The sequence below is a fragment of the Macrobrachium nipponense genome, chromosome 49 (assembly GCF_015104395.2).
Source record: "Macrobrachium nipponense isolate FS-2020 chromosome 49, ASM1510439v2, whole genome shotgun sequence".
Classification (NCBI taxonomy): domain Eukaryota; kingdom Metazoa; phylum Arthropoda; class Malacostraca; order Decapoda; family Palaemonidae; genus Macrobrachium; species Macrobrachium nipponense.
Genome location: NC_087224.1, coordinates 436,595 through 459,465, shown reverse-complemented (window position 1 = coordinate 459,465; position 22,871 = coordinate 436,595).

Sequence of the window (22,871 nt, the reverse complement as noted above, 5' to 3'; positions counted from 1 at the left end):
TAATAAACGTCTGTACGTGTTTAAGATATACTAAGTAGTTCATGGAGTCATTTGACATAAAATATGACAGTTTACTAAGTTTGATTTTATGTTTATTTTCTTATTAGCAGTTCAATGTTAAATATTTTGTTTTGGGAAGACAGACAATATAAACTTTGGAACTATATTGTTTTTTTTAAATATTAGGTTTCGTAATACGAAACAGAGCTTGCTATTTATACTAATACATACATATATACATACATATATATACATATATATACATTTATGTATATATTAGTATAAATAGCAAGCTCTATTTCGTATCAGTGAAACCTAATATTACACACACACACAAATAAATAAACCAAGTTCTTCACAATAGAACAACGTATAACAATCCAAAGCTATATTGTCTGTGTTCCCAAAACTATTTAACATTGGGCTGCTATTAAGAAAATAAACATAGAATAAAACTTAGTAAACTGTCATATTTTATATCGAATTGACTCCACGTACTATTTAGTATAATATCTCAATCAATAGGACGTTATAATGTGAAAAGTTTCTCACTCTTTACTGGAACTAAACATTTGAATTTTGGTTTGTAATTTTTGTAAAAACTCGTGAAACTCATACCACTACCGTTCACTTATGCCTGCACAGGCATAACTGCGCAGGTATTACTGAACGTTAGTGGGTTCAGTTTTGCCTGCACAGCCCGACTGTGCAGGTATACCAGAGCGTTTGTGGCTACTCAATCGGCCTGTGCAGGTAAAACTGAGCCAAATAATTTCAGTTTTACCTGTAGAGGCCGCCTGTACAAGCATAATAGAGAGTTTGTGGCTACCGTAAGACGGAAGGAAAAAGAGTGGGAAGAATTTTTTTTTTTTGTAATAGTTAATGATTTCGCCCAGATACCCCAAAACGCATATTGTACACGATGATGTATGTAGTACTCGTGGGTAAAAAAAGAAACTATGGTACATTTATTTTATTTCTGTAGAATGAATAAAAAATTAACAGAATGGTTTAAAAAAGTATTTAGAACTAAGAATTTTCTTAAATTACTAAAATTTGATTTTGAAAAAACTAGTTTGAAAGATAGGAAGGAACACTGCAAATGTATTATTAGCAGATTTTATATCTGGTATAGCTTCAAATTTAGGTTTTGTGTTAAATGATCCACACTTGATTGTTTTAACAAGAGAAAGTATATAAAGAAATAGGTATGTATTGCGTAAGTCATTTAAAAACATTTATTCTCAATTTACACGAAGTTACTTGGAATTTTAGTATATACAGATACATAGGTAGGTGAAATGAATATGTATATACAGTGTATAGGTATGGGTATTGTATATATATACATAGTAAATTCAAGTATGTAATAATTAAGATATATAGAAAAACAGATGTGTAGAATCTAAGCTGGTTATGTATTGTTATATACGTCATCCTCAGAAGGGGGCTGGGGGACCGTTCCACAGTCCAGTGGTTGGGGCGGGGGGGGAGGGGGGGGGGGGGGGGGGGAGTGGGGGGGGGGGGGGGGGGGGGGAGGGGGGGGGGGCCGTCAAAGGGCCTCTGGAACTTTAGAGAGAAGTTCCACAGACATAACAGTACCATGCACTGTCTCACAAGAGACATGACATGTTACCTAACATACAACAAAAAGCATTGTAATCACAGGATACAGACATAGGCTAGGTAGTATATACTGTCTTGTCAGGTATACACACATGTAAACGCCATCCAGTTCATATGCAAGTGAGTGAATGTTCACATCATCTACGTGATCAAAAAAAAAAAAAAAAAAAAAAGGAAACGAAATGCAAGACACAAAACGGGACAAGACAAGACATTCCAACAGAACAAACATAGGCCTGTTGATTCAGAACTCAAAAACTGAAATTAGGATCTGTAGGTCTCATACCCTCATCTTATGAGAGAGAGAGAGAGAGAGAGAGAGAGAGAGAAATAGCCATAAGGCTCATAGATGCGAATTCCAGTCTCCTCCTCCCCACCCGCCCTCCTCCTCCTCCTCCTCCTCCTCGGCAACAACACATAACAGGAACTGCCTCGACGAGGAGTTCCTCCCAAACGAGGATTGCTACCTCGACGAGGCCACAGCAGGCGAGGATTGTACCTCGTAAATGATGGCCCTCCTGGTTACGATAGTCAACTCCTTCACCATCTCTCTCTCTCTGCTTTAAAGAATGCTAATAATGATGACAATAGAAAACTTCAGTAATAATAATAATAATAATAATAATAATAATAATAATAATAATTCCTGAGAAAGAGAGAGAGAGGGCTCTTCCTCCTCCTCCTCCGCCACCTGGAGTTAGGGCTTCACCACCGAGAGGGAGGGAGGACTCAAAGACATTGGAACGAGAGAGGGGCGGAGGGAGACTCAGTCTCTCCGAGGAAGGGCGGGGGAGGGGGAGGGGGGAGGCGGGGCTATTGAGGCGGGCATTGATGCCAGGCCATTATCGCCGGAGGGGAACGGAAGGGCGGGGACGCCCGGGAGGAGACCTCCCGAAGAGGAGGAGTAGGGGGAATCTGTCGGACAAGATGGCGACTGGATGAGGATGTGGAGACAGATAGAGAGAATATATATATATATATATATATATATATATATATATATATATATATATATATATATATATATATCGGTGTGTTCTCGATACACAAATAAAATAATGAAGACCACGTTTGTTCTTCGGTAGGTACAAATCTACAAACCGCATTGTAACTGCAATTATGGACTGACTTAGTTGGGTCTATTGTTTTGACGTCAGAGCCGACATTGGTTTCAGTCTCATCTGGTAGACACCAAACGGCGTCTATACAACAACAAGAATATTAATATCAATAATAAAACAATAACACGAAGAAAAAAAAAAAATTTTGTTTAGAAATGCAAGAGAGAGAGAAGACACATTCTCTCTCTCATCGTTTCTCTCTAGAAGAAGACATACACATTCTCTCTCTCTCTCTCTCGTCTCTCTCTCTCTCCTCTCTCATCTCGATAGCGTTAACTTTACTTCCATCCTCCTCCTCCTCCTCCACGTCCTTCCCAACTTTTCTTTCCTTTCGAGGAGTAAAAGTTTTATCTTTTACCATGGGAAGACAGCGTGGGCGCTTTTCTCTCTCATTAGTATTTAATCTCTCTCTCTCTCTCTCTCTCATGTTACAAGCAATGTTATAAGCAACTCAGCCTACTGTAAGGGGCTAGTAGTCTACAGGCCAACAGAGAGAGAGAGAGAGAGAGAGAGAGAGAGAGAGAGAGATGACTTCAACAGCTGCATCCAACATTGCCCAAGTAAGGTAATTATTGATTTAGTTTTAGGAAAAAACCACAAGACTTTTACCCTTAAACCGTTATATTTTTTTAAAAACAGGTTTATACGTTAAACACTGTTTGCCTGGAGGTTTGATCGAAAAACCTTAATATTAGAAACCCCTCACTGACTTTCAAATATTACACGGGCTATTTCAGCTAAACAAGGAGTTGAAGATTTTTTACTTCAACCTCCATTACCGTTGCTTTTGGTTAACTGCCTCATCTCCCTTTATGGGAGGGCGTCAGTATGTTAGAACATTAATGCAAACAAGGATTTATATCTGGTTGCAACCTGCCAAATGATTCCCTTTTTAACTGTAGACAAGCAAAATAATAATCATTACTTCATTTGTTAAGCCTCTCTAGAGAGAGAGAGAGAGAGAGACTAAGAAAATTTTTTTTTCACTTTGATAAAAGAGAAGAATCCGACATTGTTACCAATCGTCGCTCTCTCTCTCTCTCTCTCTCTCTCTGTTTGTCAATAATCCCAGCCAGATGTTACCGTCGAAATCAGTTCGCAAATATTGTCATGACAAACTCGATGAAGACAAGGACAACAATAGGATTTAAATTCCCACTTGAACAGCGAGAAAACTAATCCCAAAGGAGGTATAATATATATATATATATATATAATATATTATATATATATATATATATATATATATATATATACATATATATATATATATTTTTTTTTTTTTTTTTTTTTTGAGACGTACGAATTCATGCTGTGCCATATTTTCCTTATTATCTTCTTGGATTTTCTCCTGTTCTCTTGGAATTAATTATTCAGACGAATCCTCCTCCTCCTCAATGAGGTCTTTGAAGGGTTAATTAGCCTCCCGATTTTTCTCTCCCGATGAGAAGGAATAATAACAATACCTTGTTAGTTGTTCCTTTTGAAGATCTTCTGGCAACACCTGGCATCTGAGGCTTCATGAATTGGGGGGCAGTTTTTGAATTCGTTTTGGCCCACTTCCGCTCACGCCGAATTTATATAAGGTCTGAAGCAAGTGTCAAAGTTACTTGTTATTGACGTGCACGTCTCTAAGCATTGACTTATGAAGTTCCTAAACACCCGTTAATGGAGTTTTGAAGAACTGGTTCATGAAATTACTAAGCAATAATTCCTGACTTTTATTACGACTGACTGATGAAGTTTCTAAACAAAGTTTTAAGAAGTTTTTCTAGCACTGATTGATGAAGCTTTAAACATTGACTGATGAAGTTTCTAAGGAAGGTTTTAAGAAGTTTCAAAGCACTGATTGATATAGTTAGTTTTTAAGCATTGACTGATGAGTTTCTAAAGCATTTTTGATGCCCGTTCTAAGCACTTGTTGATGAAGTTTCTAAACATTATTTGACGAAGTTTCTAAGCACTGCTAATTAAGCTCCTAAGCAGTGATTGATGAAGTTTCCTATGTACTGAATAACAGTTCTTAGCATTTGTTAATGAACTCTAAGCATTGACTTATGAAGTTTTCTAAACACCCGTTAACCCTTAAACGCCGGAGAGCGGTAAAAATCAAAAACTCCCCCGAATGCCGGAGCCGGTTTTGAGTGAGAGCGGAAGCGGAAAAAATAATTTTTTCAAAAAATCACAGCGCGCTTAGTTTTAAAGATTAGTTCATTTTTGGCTCCTTTTTTTGTCATTGCGAAGTTTAGTATCCAATTCCTCAGAAATGAAAATAAATATCGATTATCATATGTAAATAATGCGATATATGGTAGCAAAACAAAAAAAAAAATTCATACATAATTGTATTAAAATCCCGCTGTGCAAAAAAAACGTGAAAGCTAACGAGTTTATTTTTTTTTTTTCGTTGTATTGTCTTTTACACTAAATTGCAATCAATTTGATTATATAATACATTGTAAAAAACGAATAAAAGCAACACCGGGAAATCAAAAATTATTATCACAAAAATTGATGAACGAATTCGTAACGCGCGGACGTAAAAAAATATTTTTTTTCAAAAATTCACCGTAAATTTAAATATTGTTCTAGAGACTTCCAACTTGTTTCAAATGAATAAAAATGATTGAATATTACGATACTGTCAAGAGTTTTTAGATTAGAATTGCAAATTTTGACCATTTCGGACGAGTTAAAGTTGACCGAATGTCGAAATTTTTATATATATATTTTTTTATATGCACATATTTTAGAGATGAGAAAAGCTACAACATTCAATTATTTTTTATTGTATTTTTCATAAAATTTGCGCACATTTTGATATATAAAACGTTATAAAACGGCTAATATGGAAAGGAGCAAATATTAGGATAACGCGATGTACACATTTTGGAGATTTTCGGCCGCGAAGGGGCGCGCGGAGGGAAGAAAAATATTTTTTTCAAAAATTCACCATAAATCACAATATTATTCTAGAGACTTCAAATTTGTTTCAAAATGAAGATAAATGACTGGATATTACGAAGTCGTAAGAGTTGTTTTTAGCTACAATTACGTTTTTCGATAATTCGGTTGCGTCAAAGTTGACCGTACGTAGTTTTTTTCCCAATCATCGTGATTTATATGCCATATTTCAAGAAATGAAAAAAGCTACAACATTCAATTATTTTTTATTGTATTTTTCATGAATTTGCGCACATTTTGATATATCTAACTCTATAAAAACGGCCAATATGAAAGGAGCAAATATTAGGATAACGCGATGTACCACATTTCCAGAGTTTTTCGGCCGCGAAGCGGCGCGCGGAGGGAAGAAAAAATATTTTTTTCAATAATTCACCATATATACTGACTCACAATATGTTCTAGAGACTTCGAATTTGTTTCAAAATGAAGATAAATAACTGAAGATTACTAGGCCGTAAAGAGTTGTAGCTTACAATTACGTTTTTTGACCATTTTCGGTTGCGTCAAAGTTGACCGTATGTAGTTTTTCCCCAATCATCGTGTTTATATGCCCATATTTCCGAAATGAGAAAAGCTACAACATTCATTATTTTTTTTATTGTATTTTATTTTTCATAAATTTGCGCACATTTTGATATATCCTAACTCTATTAAAAAACTGGCTTAATAATGGAAAGGATGCAAATATTATGGATAACCAGCGAATGTACACATTTTTTCGGAGTTTTATTTTTTCGGCCCCGGAACGAAGGGCGTAGCGCGGCCCTCTCAGGAAGGAAAAAGAAAAATTTTATTTTTCAAAAAAATTCCCACCAAAATGCACCAAATAATTGTTTCTAATGAGACTTCAAATTTATTTCAAAATGAAGATATGAATGAAAATTACTAGGCCGTAAGAGTTGTAGCTTACAATTACTTTTTTTGACCATTTCGGTTGCGTCAAAGTTGACCGTATGTAGTTTTTTTCCCAATTATCGTGATTTATATGCCCATATTTCCGAAATGAGAAAAGCTACAACATTTAATTATTTTTTTATTGTATTCTTCATGAAATTGCGCACATTTTGATATATGAAACTCTATAAAACGGCTAATATTAGGAAAGGAGCAAATATTAGGATAACGCGATGTACACATTTCGGAGATTTTCGGCCGCGAAGCGGCGCGCGGAGGGAAGAAAATATTTTTCTCAAAAATTCACCATAAATCACTATATTGTTCTAGAGACTTCGAATTTGTTTCAAAATGAAGGTAAATGACTGAAAAATTACTAGGCAGTAAAGAGTTTAGCTTACAATTACGTTTTTTTGACCATTTCAGTTGCGTCAAATTTGACCGTACGTAGTTTTTTGCCCAATTATCGTGATTTATATGCCCATATTTCAGAAATGAGAAAAGCTACAACATTCAATTATTTTTTATTATATTTTTTCATGAATTTGCGCACATTTGCGCATATTTCCGAAATGAGAAAAGCTACAACATTCAATTATTTTTTATTGTATTCTTATGCAATTGCCTCACATTTTGATATATGAAACTCTATAAAACGGATAATATGGAAAGGAGCAAATATTAGGATAACGCGATGCACACATTTCGAGATTTTCGGCCGCGAAGCGGCAGCGCGGAGGGAAGAAAAATATTTTTTTTCAAAAAATTCACCATAAATCACAATATTGTTCTAGAGCCTTCGGATTTGTTTCAAAATGAAGATAAATGACTGAAGATTACTAGACTGTTATGTATTTTGTTTACCCAAAAATACCAACATAAAAAAAAAATTAAAGGAAATTTAAAAAAAATAAAGAAATATATAGTATATATATATAACTATATATATATATATAGATATATATACTATATATATATATCGATATATATGATATCTATATATATATATAATATATATATATATATTATATAATATATAGTATATATATAGATATATATATATATAGATATATATATATATAGATATAATATAATATATATAATATATATATATATATATATATAATATATATATATATATAAGGATATATATATATATATATATATATATATATATATATATATATATATATAATAAGATATATATTATATTATATATATTTATATATTATATCTATATATATATATATATATATATTATATATATATATATATATATATATATATATATAGTATATATATATATATATAATCTATATATATATTTATACTAACTATATATATATTATAATGTGCGTGTTTCTTTATTTATTACATTTTCCGATTCTGGTACGAATACATAAATAAAAGGAATGCAGGTGAACACTTTTCTTTTTGCTACAATGAAATATCGTATTCATGCATAGATATGGAGATATAACAACTTGATATAATAAATGAAAAAAATAAATATAAAAACAAATGCAGAATACTCACTCCTAATCCTGACTCTTTCGTTCTATTCTTGTTTCTCCCTCCTCCATTGAAGAGCTTGCATTTTTTTCCTCTCGACATGACGAGGTACAGGTGGAGGAGGGAGACGCGCGCCCTTACGGCTGCTGGGATAGGGCGCAGTCCCGTGAGCCCTCCCCTGACTGCCGCTGAGTCGCACTCCAATAGAAGACCGCACTGTGGTATTTGCGGTCACACTCCCCGAACCTGCATAGAGCTATCTTGCAGGTGCGACAGAAGAACTGGGTGTCCTCTCCTTCTGCCATTCATATGGCACACCCGGCGCCGTTTTCTTCCTGCCTGTTGCCCTTCAAGGAGATCCAGTATGTGATCCCCTGGCATCAGCCGACACGGAGGGTCCACTACCCGACGAGAAGGGGTGGTGCGGGCGGGGGCGGCAGCAGGGGCGGCCCGGCGCAGCAGGGGCGTCAGCGCAGGGGCGTCGGCAGGGGTGGCGGCAGCAGGGGCGTCGGCAGCAGGGGCGTCGGCAGCAGGGGCGTTGGCCGCAGGGGCGTCGGCAGCAGGGGGCCGTCGCTCGGCATCAGTGGCGGCGGCAGCAGGGGCGTTGGCACCTCTATGACCGAAGTAGGCACCCCTTAGGTCTGCCCTTTCCTGTACGGGGAGATCTACAGCTCGGGGCAGGGGGGCAGTGATGGAAGGCCACTCCTCGGGATTAAAGTTGATGAGGGCATTCCCGGCTACCTCTAGGGAACTGTATGTGGGACACCTCAGAAGATTGTTACCGCGTTACCCACAGTACAGTATGTAGGCATTTTGGAGGGCCAACTGAAGGATGTATTTGAGGAGCTTTTGTGTCCACCTCCTGGTTCTCCTGGCGAAGGGATAATATTGGATGAGCTGATCAAAGAGATCAACTCCTCCCATGTGCCTGTTGTAGTGCCACAATGACGGTAGGGCGGTCTCTAAACGAAACTCCTCATACACAACTCGGCCCGCGTCGACGTGTCTTCTTCCGCTGCATGATCTCCTCTTGGACAGGTTCATGGCTCGTCGAAATCATAGGGGACGAGTCGGACACCCTTCCAACAGATGACAAAGACAGCTCCCTTCCGCCGCCACTGTGTCTCTCCTCTTGCCAGATGTTGCGGATGGCTAGCGAACCGCTTGAGGGAATTCGGGGCCCCACGCACCACCGAAGGGTACCACTGAAGTGAACCCACCTGCTTCATACATTCCCTGGGCCAGGGATAACCGAGTTATAATAATTATCCATAAACAGGTGGTATCCCTGGTTACGGAAACGATCCACAAGCCCGAAAACAGTGTCATGCAACGTGGAGAAGACCCCGGCAATACACCGAAAAGTCCACGACATAGCCAGTGTTGGCCTCGGTAATAAAAAAAAATTTCACACCATATTTCTTCGGCTTCTTGGGGTTATACACTTTTGATGCTTAGACGTCCTTTGTAAGGCATCATCCCCTCATCCAATGAAAGGTTCTTTCCAGGAATCACGAGAGTTACACAGCGTTCACGGAGATAAATCCAACACTGGGCGCACTAAAATGAGGCGATCAGAGTTATTCCGGGGTATGGCCCTTCGGTTTGAAGGCGTTAAAATATCTGTCCAACGCCAGGAAAGTATCCACGGGGCATAACGCCGGGCACATTGGGCGTACCCAAGAAAAAATTACGCCTCCAATATATCCTGACGTTGGAAGCAGGCAACAATCCGAAAAAAACGTGGAGCCCCCAAAGAAAAAATGCGCCATGTCAGGGAGGTTGCAAACCCCGCCAATAATACGACAATGTCGTGCGCAATTCATCACGGCAGTAACCTGGCGTAGTCCGCCGTCTCTGCTACCAGGTACTCCAAGCAATTCCCCGCGTAAGGAAAAGCTGAATGAAACCCAGAGGAGGGTCAGGGGAGCAGGTACGGTGAGGCCAGGATTTGCCGCGAATGGATGCAATGGTAGGTTGGTGTGGGGCCTCTGTCCACCCATCCTCGCTTTCGGACGACCTAGATTCACCTTGGCTGCTCGCTCGACTATCCGACCTTCTGCGTGCCCCGTGCGCGCGCACGGGCGCACGAGCGCGGGTACGACTAAATACGAACACGAACCCCCTCACTGGCCCATCTCCCTCACTCAAGCCTTCGCTTTCTGTATCATCCTCATCGGCGCAAAAACTTGAACTAAACTCTTCATCATCCCCCTCCTCAGATTCCCCCTCATACGCACTGAAACTACTGAACTCTAATTCACTTTCGGGATGTGACCCTCGAACGGACATTGGGGGCAAATATTCGTCGTCATCACTTTCATCGAGAGTTAGTCCTCATCACTTGACGACCATCCGCATCAAAATGAGGACTTGCCACATACTCTCGATCGAGCTCTGATAAATATTCATCAATGTCCCTTTGTTGGAGCCCTCCCAAATCCTACGAATGGCCCCTAAGGACGGCCCGATGCTTCCTTGGGGTTACTAACGGCAAATGAGACACTTGAGAAGCACTTTCATCGACACGTGGTCGCACAGAACGGCGTTGAGGAGCAAGGTCAGGTTGGGTGCTTGTTCCTTCCCCAGCATCCAGTCCAAAACTCTCCTAACACGTTCCCTTCCGACGGGTAAAACGTGCCTTTCGCGTTTCGTACGACGTCCAAAACATCTCTATGAACGTCCTGTATCAACACAAATGTTTCAAAGTCTCGCACAAACTCAGAAAAACGCGGTTCCGATAAAAGATCGCTCTCGAACGGTGCGTCGCTGATGCTGGCTGGGGCGAGAAGAAGGCATTTCGCGCCTGCGCACTTGGGTCACGCATCAAAACAAAACAAGGCCTTGATCCGTGAACTCCCAGCATCCCCCCCAAGGCGCGTGATTCAAAAGTTTTCGGCTGGTAGGGCCTATAAGTATTTTTCCGCGAATTTTAAAAAAACTCTTTTTGAGACGACATATGGTACGTCCATTCGGCAATCGGGGGAGATTTTGACTCGACGTTTATACGTCCATTCGGCGTTAAAGGGTTAATGGAGTTTTGAAGAACTGGTTCATGAAATTACTAAGCAATAATTCCTGACTTTTATTACGACTGACTGATGAAGTTTCTAACAAAAAAAGTTTTAAGAAGTTTCTAGCACTGATTGTGAAGCTTTTAAACATTGACTGATGAAGTTTTCTAAGAAAGGTTTTAAGGAAGTTTCAAAGTACTGATTGATATAGTTTTAGTTTTTTAAGCATTGACTGATGAAGTTTCTAAGCATTTTGATTGCCGTTTTCTAAGCACTTGTTGATGAAGTTTCTAAACATTATTTGACGAAGTTTCTAAGCACTGCTAATTAAGCTCAAGCTCCTTAAGCAGTGATTGATGAAGTTCCTATGTACTGAATAACAGTTCTTAGCATTTGTTAATGAACTTTCTAAGCATTGATTGATGCATTTTCTGAGCAGAGATTTATGAAGTTCCTCAGGAAGAAAGGAGACGAAATGGAGACATAAATGACAGGAAATAGAGAGAGAGAGAAAAAAAAGACAAATTAAAAGATTACTATTTGTTAGATGAACCAAAAGAGAGAAATCTTCGAAGCATATCTTCATGTCCATTGCGGGTCGAATATGAAAAGGATTAATTAGTTGCTATTTAGTACATGCGACGATTTTAATCTATTAATAGAATCAATATTCAGGGACCAAACGGTTTTATTTCTATCTATTTTCACTTTTTCCATCTCATTATTTATTCTATGCGCACTGGTTTCTGGGAGAAGTTGCGAGGCCCACGGCCTTGTTCTGCAGGTCATCACAGGAGCTTATGTGATAACAGAGGCAGCGGCACGCTTTCATAGGTGGTCACCAGTCCAATCACTGACCAATCCTAATTCTATCTAAATTCAATGAACGAGAGAGCGAACGCAGCCCCTCCTGATTATCGTGTGCTCCGAATGTAATAACTGTATTAAGCATATCTTTTTTATTCTTTATACAGTTTCATAACATCTACTGTCTATATCCCCAATAACCAAACAAAACTGGAATAAAGGTAACACCTCAGCTTCACGGGATTCTGAAGTGGGAGTTACGTAATTAACATTTTAGGTGTCACACACAACTTGACAAATCTCCTTCATCGACTGTTAAGTGTAACATTCATTAGTTCAAGTTAAGAACGACGTGGAATTGCCGTCAGCTCTGAGATATCTCGAAAATGTCCAAGTGCAGGCAATGACATGGGGTACTTTCGTACTTAACGGACTTTGTCACTTGGGAAAAGTCCGGATTTCAAGGTGTCCATTAAGGTGAATACTACTGTAATTGAACACAATACCTCCTGACTATCGTGGTTTTCTGAGTCTATCTCTTTGACTCCTCCAAAAATCTAGAATTGCCTCACTGTAAAATATCTTCTGCAGACAAACTGGAAAACAACTATCTAGATATTCCCCAGAATATTTTATTTTCCCAAATAAAATTCCACACAAGAGCCCAGTCATACGCTACACTCCACGTAACAATGACGGCCCACAAACACTACAAAGATAAATCTCATTCAAATCCTCTATATTAACGGAAAACGATTCGGGGACTATTAATGAAAACCTAAATGGAGGAAAAATCATTTCATTGTCCCGTGAAGTTCGTCTGAGCAAATAAAGGATTTTGTGGATTCCGTCATCATTCAAAAATGAAATAAAAATTCTTTCAGCCGAATGATAACCCAGATTTAATTCCTATTCCCTCTCATTTTTATCACTGCAATGACCTCCGTGGGTATTACCTCGATATTCGCTGGCTTTTAAAATATGCTGTAGAGAGGGAAGTGGATATTACCTATCATATCAATAATCTATTGCCCAGCAGAATTGACAATAATTTCCTCTGTTCGATAAATGGAAATAAAATTTAATACCTGGTAGATAATAAAATCTAATGAAGGACTCGCATGAATGACACAAAACGCGCTTACGTCAAGTAGTCCTTTAATAAACCAGTATAACAGCAACCAGTTCCTCAGCATCAGGTAAAATCGATCGCTATTTCAGCCTCATAAATGCTCAAAGAGAGTTTCGGAATCTCCTTTTATCTTATGTTTTTCCATCCACCCTGAATAAAGGTCCCGGAGGAGGCGGAGACCAAAATTAACTCACTTTTGGGATTCTGCCGCTTAGATAATTGGCCTCCTCTTAATGGAGTTATCAAGGTGCTTCCTCACTGATGATGCTGCCCCCAGTGGCTCCAGGAGAGAGAGAGAGAGAAGAAGAGAGGAGAGAGAGAGAGAGAGAGACTGAAATGTTCATATCTGCTTCAACCCAGAGGTTGTTTATCAAGAACATATTCCGAAATAAAAAATAATGTTTTCATGGAACGCTCTGTCTGTCTGTCTGTCTGTCTGTCTGTCTGTCTGTCTGTCTGTCTCACACAAACATATTTTTCTGACCCCGAATAAAAAAGTCAGAGTAACTTAAATATAATTCCAATTGTCTTCAGATAATATTGTCAAATGAACTGAAATTTGCAGTAATTATTGGAAATTTAATCAATAAAATTAGTTGTTTTTAAAAACAAACCTTGCAAAATAAAAATTAAGAAAACGAACTAACTAACAAACGAAGATGAAAACAAAAATATCAATTATAAAAAAAGGATAAAACATTACAATTATAAAAATCATTAAGTTATGACATAAGTTTATGAACACAGGCCCAAGATTCGATAACATTGATTACGTGGTCACCCTCCCTCCTCCCTCCTCCTCCCTCCTCCCTCCTCCTCCACCCACCACCACCCCTCCCCCCATAAAATAAGGGGCGTCCCCTACCTGTCACTTCCATCAAATGAAAATTCTGACACCGAGAATAAAATAAGAGATTGTCACCAAAACACCCTAATTTCCAAGTCAGTCTTTACTGAAGGACTAAATGATCAAATTATATTAATCCCTAAATAAATCTGATTAAATCTGATGGAATCTGTCGCTCCTTTGACGTATTTCATCAATATTCATCATAAATTAAGGATCTTATAACTTCATTACCGCCTTCATGAAAGCAGGAGGAGAAAGGGTGGAGAAAGAAAAAAACTGACAAGAGTGAGAATCAGAACAGAGAGAGAGAGACAGAGAGAGAGACAGACAGAGAGAGAGAGAGAGAGAAGGAAGTCTAAACTGACAACCATATCAGATATATGGCGTCACAGAGCCCAGTGGAGCAACTGGCCTCTCTCTCTCTCCTCTCTCTCTCTCTCTCTCTCTCTCTCTCCTCTCAGCAATTAAGAACCAAAGGCAATAAACCACCAATTATGAATGATCAAATATTAATCTCTGGGGTGAGACTGCAGGACCAATATGCCCGTTGACCTTACAGACGATCAAAGTAAGTTAATTATTGTATGGTCACCCGTCCAAGTAATGAACAGATCTAGGATGGTTCAATGCCACCGTTGATAAAAACAATGCCTATCTTGCTATTTATCTATTATTTCCCATTGGTCTTTTTAAAACCAATTCTTATATATATTCATTGTCTTTTTTTAAAACAATTCTCAAGAGCCAGGACCATTTTTAAAAGTGAAGGCCGACGGTGGGGGGTACCTAGCAACCCTTTTCCTGCTTTACATAAAACAATCGCATTCAAATCACTTAACTATGACATATGACTTAGGGAGGGTCACAAGATGACGTATTTCCATCTACTTCATTTCAGCCCAAACTGCAGGTGAGATAGCCGTGATAAAAACAATGCCTATCTTGCTATTATATATATCATTGTCGTAAAACTTTATCAAGAGCCGGACCATTTTTAAAAGTGAAGGCCGACGGTGTTACCTTAGCAACCCTTTTCCTGCTTTACATAACATCGCTTCAAATCACTAACATGACATATGACCTTGGGAGGACAAGATGACTCATTTCCATCTACTTTCCCAAAACATTTCAACCCAAACCTGCAGGTGAGATAGCCGTGATAAAAACAATGCCTATCTTGCTATTATATATATTCATTGTCTTTTTAAAACAATTCTCAAGAGCCAGGACCATTTTTAAAAGTGAAGGCCGACGGTGGGGGGTACCTAGCAACCCTTTTCCTGCTTTACATAAACAATCGCATTCAAATCACTTAACTATGACATATGACCTTGAGGGAGGTCACAAGATGACGTCATTTCCATCTACTTTCCAAAACATTTCAGCCCAAACCTGCAGGTGAGATTGCTGTAGGTTTGAGCAACACTGAACCGCCCACCCACCTGACCTATCCAACGCCCTCTCTCCAACTCGGGGCCAAAGTTTCAACATAACAGAAAAGTCCACAAACATTATTTGACGAAGTTTCTAAGCACTGCTAATTAAGCTCCTAAGCAGTGATTGATGAAGTTCCTATGTACTGAATAACAGTTCTTAGCATTTGTTAATGAACTTTCTAAGCATTGATTGATGCATTTTCTGAGCAGAGATTTATGAAGTTCCTCAGGAAGAAAGGAGACGAAATGGAGACATAAATGACAGGAAATAGAGAGAGAGAAAAAAAAAGACAAATTAAAAGATTACTATTTGTTAGATGAACCAAAAGAGAGAAATCTTCGAAGCATATCTTCATGTCCATTGCGGGTCGAATATGAAAGGATTAATTAGTTGCTATTTAGTACATGCGACGATTTTAATCTATTAATAGAATCAATATTCAGGGACCAAACGGTTTTATTTCTATCTATTTTTCACTATTCCATCTCTTATTTATTCTATGCGCACTGGTTTCTGGGAGGAAGTTGCGAGGCCCACGGCCTTGTTCTGCAGGTCATCACAGGAGCTTATGTGATAACAGAGGCAGCGGCACGCTTTCATAGGTGGTCACCAGTCCAATCACTGACCAATCCTAATTCTATCTAAATTCAATGAACGAGAGAGCGAACGCAGCCCCTCCTGATTATCGTGTGCTCCGAATGTAATAACTGTATTAAGCATATCTTTTTTATTCTTTATACAGTTTCATAACATCTACTGTCTATATCCCCAATAACCAAACAAAACTGGAATAAAGGTAACACCTCAGCTTCACGGGATTCTGAAGTGGGAGTTACGTAATTAACATTTTAGGTGTCACACACAACTTGACAAATCTCCTTCATCGACTGTTAAGTGTAACATTCATTAGTTCAAGTTAAGAACGACGTGGAATTGCCGTCAGCTCTGAGATATCTCGAAAATGTCCAAGTGCAGGCAATGACATGGGGTACTTTCGTACTTAACGGACTTTGTCACTTGGGAAAAGTCCGGATTTCAAGGTGTCCATTAAGGTGAATACTACTGTAATTGAACACAATACCTCCTGACTATCGTGGTTTTCTGAATCTAATCTCTTTGACTCCTCCAAAAATCTAGAATTGCTCACTGTAAATATCTTCTGCAGACAAACTGGAAACAACTATCTAGATTATTTCCCCAGATATTTTATTTTCCCAAATAAAATTCCACACAAGAGCCCAGTCATACGCTACACTCCACGTAACAATGACGGCCCACAAACACTACAAAGATAAATCTCATTCAAATCCTCTATATTAACGGAAAACGATTCGGGGACTATTAATGAAAACCTAAATGGAGGAAAAATCATTTCATTGTCCCGTGAAGTTCGTCTGAGCAAATAAAGGATTTTGTGGATTCCGTCATCATTCAAAAATGAAATAAAAATTCTTTCAGCCGAATGATAACCCAGATTTAATTCCTATTCCCTCTCATTTTTATCACTGCAATGACCTCCGTGGGTATTACCTCGATATTCGCTGGCTTTTAAAATATGCTGTAGAGAGGGAAGTGGATATTACCTATCATATCAATAATCTATTGCCCAGCAGAATTGACAATAATTTCCTCTGTTCGATAAATGGAAATAAAATTTAATACCTGGTAGATAATAAAATCTAATGAAGGACTCGCATGAATGACACAAAACGCGCTTACGTCAAGTAGTCCTTTAATAAACCAGTATAACAGCAACCAGTTCCTCAGCATCAGGTAAAATCGATCGCTATTTCAGCCTCATAAATGCTCAAAGAGAGTTTCGGAATCTCCTTTTATCTTATGTTTTTCCATCCACCCTGAATAAAGGTCCCGGAGGAGGCGGAGACCAAAATTAACTCACTTTTGGGATTCTGCCGCTTAGATAATTGGCCTCTTAATGGAGTTATCAAGGTGCTTCCTCACTGATGATGCTGCCCCCAGTGGCTCCAGGAGAGAGAGAGAGAGAGAGAGAGAGAGAGAGAGAGAGAGAGAGACTGAAATGTTCATATCTGCTTCAACCCAGAGGTTGTTATCAAGAACATATTCCGAAATAAAAATAATTTTCTGGAACGCTCTGTCTGTCTGTCTATCTGTCTCACACAAACATATTTTTCTGACCCGAATAAAAAAGTCAGAGTAACTTAAATAAAATTCGAATTGTCTTCAGATAATATTGTCAAATGAACTGAAATTTGCAGTAATTATTGGAAATTTAATCAATAAAATTATTGTTTTTAAAACACTTGAAATAAAAATTAAGAAACGAACTAATAACACGAAGATTAAAACAAAAATATCAATTATAAAAAAAGGATAAAACATTACAATTATAAAAATCATAAGTTATGACATAAGTTATGACACAGCCAAGATTCGATAACATTGATTACGTGGTCACCCTCCCTCCTCCCTCCTCCCTCCCTCCTCCCTCCTCCCTCCTCCCTCCTCCCTCCCTCCTCCTACCTCCACCTCACCCCTCCCCCCTCCCCCATAAAATAAGGCGTCCCCTACCTGTCACTTCCATCAAATGAAAATTCTGACACCGAGAATAAAATAAGAGATTGTCACCAAAACACCCTAATTTCCAAGTCAGTCTTTACTGAAGGACTAAATGATCAAATTATATTAATCCCTAAATAAATCTGATTAAATCTGATGGAATCTGTCGCTCCTTTGACGTATTTCATCAATATTCATCATAAATTAATGATCTTATAACTTCATTACCGCCTTCATGAAAGCAGGAGGAGAAAGGGTGGAGAATGAAAAACTGACAAGAGTGAGAATCAGAACAGAGAGAGAGAGACAGAGAGAGAGAGACAGACAGAGAGAGAGAGAGAGAGAAGGAAGTCTAAACTGACAACCATATCAGATATATGGCGTCACAGAGCCCAGTGGAGCAACTGGCCTCTCTCTCTCTCTCTCTCTCTCTCTCTCTCTCTCTCTCTCTCTCTCTCCTCTCAGCAATTAAGAACCAAAGGCAATAAACCACCAATTATGAATGATCAAATATTAATCTTCTGGGGTGAGACTGCAGGACCAATATGCCCTTGACCTTACAGACGATCAAAGTAAGTTAATTATTGTATGGTCACCCGTCCAAGTAATGAACAGATCTAGTGGTCAATGCACCTTGATAAAAACAATACCTATCTTGCTATTCTATATATTCATTGTCTTTTTAAAACAATTCTCAAGAGCCAGGACCATTTTTAAAAGTGAAGGCCGACGGTGGGGGGTACCTAGCAACCCTTTTCCTGCTTTACATAAACAATCGCATTCAAATCACTTAACTATGACATATGACCTTGAGGGAGGTCACAAGATGACGTCATTTCCATCTACTTTCCAAAACATTTCAGCCCAAACCTGCAGGTGAGATTGCTGTAGGTTTGAGCAACACTAAACCGCCCACCCACCTGACCTATCCAACGCCCTCTCTCCAACTCGGGGTCAAAGTTTCAACATAACAGAAAAGTCCACAAACTGCCGTGAAACAACCATTTCCCGAGGAATCTTGGCACTAAATATGATCCTGTTTGTGTGTGTGTGTGTGTGGGGGGGTGTTTACAGCATGGGCACAATTAAGGTCAAATAAGTCGAAATCGATGAGAATATTTCCTTTTTTTTCCAGAAAGTGTGAAATTGTCAGCTACAGTTGTAATTCCTGAAGAACATAAACGAAATACTTTGGATTCATGTTATGAGCAGCTCCATTCTTGATGTTTACGTATAGCTGGAGGCAGACTTATTATCGTCCTTTAAATAAACGTACCTACAGAGAAGAATCTGCATGAAGAATATTTACGGAATAATTCTAGTGTTCATACGAGTATGGATATGTGTAGATACCCTTACTAAAGTCATTTAATTAAGTCAAGTATAGACATTCTCAAAATACCTAACACCCGAGGATTCCAAATTTGGCGAAGAAAGCGAACGTTCCCTCAACTACTGGATCTATAGAGAGATTCGTCTGAATTCCAGAGACTTGGAAGATTTTTGTGAGCTGAACTACGTGGCACTGAAAGGATTAAAATGTACATTTGCTCAAATATAAAACTGTTCTGTGACATTTCGGCCACTTGGACCCCAATTCCCTTTGGAACCACGTGACGGAATCCTGAAATCCATAACAAATAGTAGTGATTCTAGGCAGTCTTTTAACATATTTATAGAACCCTGGGAAGTGAATTAGAAACTGACTGAATTTATCACACATACAACATGGGACATACATGCAATAATAATAAAATAATAATAAGAATTAAATAATAATAATAATAATAATAATAATAATAATAATAATAATAATAATAATAATAATAATAATAATAATAATAATAATAATAATAATAATAAATAATAATAATAATAATTAGTAGGGAAAAAAACTCTCTATCACGAGAGTATATATAATTTTCTAAAGGGTCCACAATAATACAAAGTGTGAAAAGTCTGTGTATAATTTTGAAGACTTTACAGAAAGCTTTCGAACCCTTCCCTGGGTTCATCTTCAGTCCAAAAATTTTGGACTGAAGATGAACCCAGGGAAGGGTTCGAAAGCTTTCTGTAAAGTCTTCAAAATTATACACAGACTTTCACACTTCTGTATGTGGACCCTTTAGAACAAAATAATAATAATAATAATAATGATAATAATAATAATAATAATAATAATAATGATAATAATAATAATAATAATAATAATAATAATAATAATAATAATAATAATAATAATAATAATAATAATAATAATAAAAATAAAATATAAAAAAATAACAGTAAAAGATGCTACCAGCTTGATTTGCAGGAAACTCTTTAGTTCATCACATTCGCTCATTATCTAACCTTCGGTTAAAATCGCCTAAACACATATATAATTAACGCCGCGCCTCCCCCACCCCCCTCCCCGCCTTTTTTTTTTTTTTAGAATTTTAAAACTGGTGTCTGCAAAGATGGCTCTCTATTCTACACTAATAAATTATATTATTTTTATTTTTTTGCGACATATTTTGTTATTTGGATTCGAAATTTTCTTTTAGAATAGAGCATTCCTTCCCATGATATATAAGTAAGACCCCTGAACTGATCTTTCACAAACACGATACGAACCGTTTTTCTCGGAATAATTAGTAATTGAATGAAAAAAATTATTTAGCAGCTCACAAAATACTTCATAGGAAAACCCAAAATGTGTTCATTCAAGATATCGAACCCAATTCAGTTCCATGGATAAAATTACGTAACTGGTTTTCCAGGGTAACAGAAAATAAATAAATAAATAAATAAAAAGCACTATGAATTTTTCTTAAGACTCCATGATCGACCAAGCGTAAATGAATGACCTAAGTAAGCGCTGTCTCCTAATATATTTACATATTTCAAAGCAACTGTTACTAATATTAAATTGCACCAAGAAATCCAGTTTTCCAAAGGAGCAAAGTGCAGGCCTATCTGGGAACCAATCTCATTTTCAAGAGTTGAGTGAGGACCCATTTGGAAATAGATCCTATTTCCAAAAAAGGTTAAGTGTAGACCTATCTGGCAATAGGTTCCATTTTCAGAAGAATATATATATTTTTTATCATTGATAGAATTGCCTTATTTATTCATACAAAGATTAACGGGACCTCATTAAACAGGATTTTCTTTTACAGTTACCGGACGATGGGGACAGATTAGTCCTTGAAATTTCTTAACTTTTGTGAAAAAACGTTAAGAAATATATATATATATATATATATATATATATATATATATATATATATATGTGTGTGTGTGTGTGTGTGTGTGTGTGTGTGTGTGGATACAAGGCAAAATCCGGTCGTATACTTCTTGGAAGATTTAGCGGGTGAAGAAATAAAGGGCGTATTTTATCGTGAAGAATTAATTCGCACAAATCTACCAGAAACGTATGATATCACTATTCTGGGAAGGAGGAGGAAAGATAATAAAACTCAATATTACGTTCATTGGAAAGGTCATCCGAGTCAATTCAATTCCTGGGTTGATGAATCTCAAATTTTATGGATATGAACCGTAAGCAACCTTTAATACGTAAAAATAAAAACTTTATTTTATTCATCTCTGGTTTATCACCCAGTGAAAAAGAAGTAAAGTCATTCCCATCTTAAACGGTGGTTTGGTGTCTACTCTCTCGGAAATTTTTAGAAATTTTCTTTGTGGTAATCTAACTCAAGATAAGATGTTTATTAAACACTTAAGAAATTGTAGACGAGAAATTCATCTTGTGTCCTTGAAAACAACGTCCATATCTAAGAAGAAAAATATACTGAAAAGTCGTAAAGGGGGGACTATTCTATCGGTTTATTGCCTATTGCTGCGAGTTTGGTAGGGAGTCTTTTTAATTGAAAATGAAGGAGTTTTACGTTATCCCTGCCATTACCTACGAGAGGTTAATGAATAGAAAAGAGGTTTGTGATGGTGATACTAATAGCCTGGAGGGTACTGGCAAGTTGGATACGGCAGCTGTTAGTAGTAGCGGACACGTTTCCTTAATATCCAAAAACCACCTATGCCGGCTATATCGCTCACGGGAACCTCCTCCTCCTCCTCTTAAAGAAAATGTTGGTGCAGTGACTGGAGGGGAGGTGGTAAACGCCCCATACATTGAAAACAATTAAATGGGACATGACTCGCAAAAAGAGCAATCCGTTTAACAGGTATTATTCCAAATATTTTTTAAAGAACTCAAAAGTCATACGTTACGGCTTTTGTTAAGCACTTACAAGATTCTAACACGGTTGAATGGAATGAAGAAGAAAGGAGATTTAACTCATCTGCTCGCAGGTTATAATATTTTATATATAGCCCGAGAATTTCAAGGGAATAAAAAAACCCACGTTGATAATATTCGAATTATCGCTACTTCATTGAAATGGCAGGGGTTAAAGATTGGATGTTAAGGAATATAGCCATTAAAAACAAATCGAACATGGCGAAATATGGGGAAAAAGGGAGGAGGATGGAGGAAGAGGAGGAGGAGGAGGGGGTGGGAAGGTGAGGGCGGGGACATGTGAAAAACAAGATGGCGAGTGTGTGGGTGGCTTATTAACATTTTAGGAACAATGATACCGGAGCTGTTTAGTCACGTGATACTGATTTTGATAAAATGAGACCTTTGGCGTGAGGAATGATAAGACTTGTTTATTCATGTTAGTCTGAATCATTGCTGGGAGAGGCTTGATGCTTCGTCACAACAGGTTTGTAATCAGTGATTGTGATAAAGGGGTCTTGGGTAGCGGGGCTTTCGTAGTTCATTATCTCTTGAAGGATTGTCACATCAAGACGTGAACTCTCACCATGGCTTCATCAAGCTCCTCGTGCAAGTTAGTTTTCGGGAACTTGTCCGAAAATAAGTTCCGGAAGAGAAATATGTGTTTAGTAGCGGCCACTAATTGTGTGACATGCAGGAATTACGGTGTGGTGGCGGACGTCATTCGAGCTTA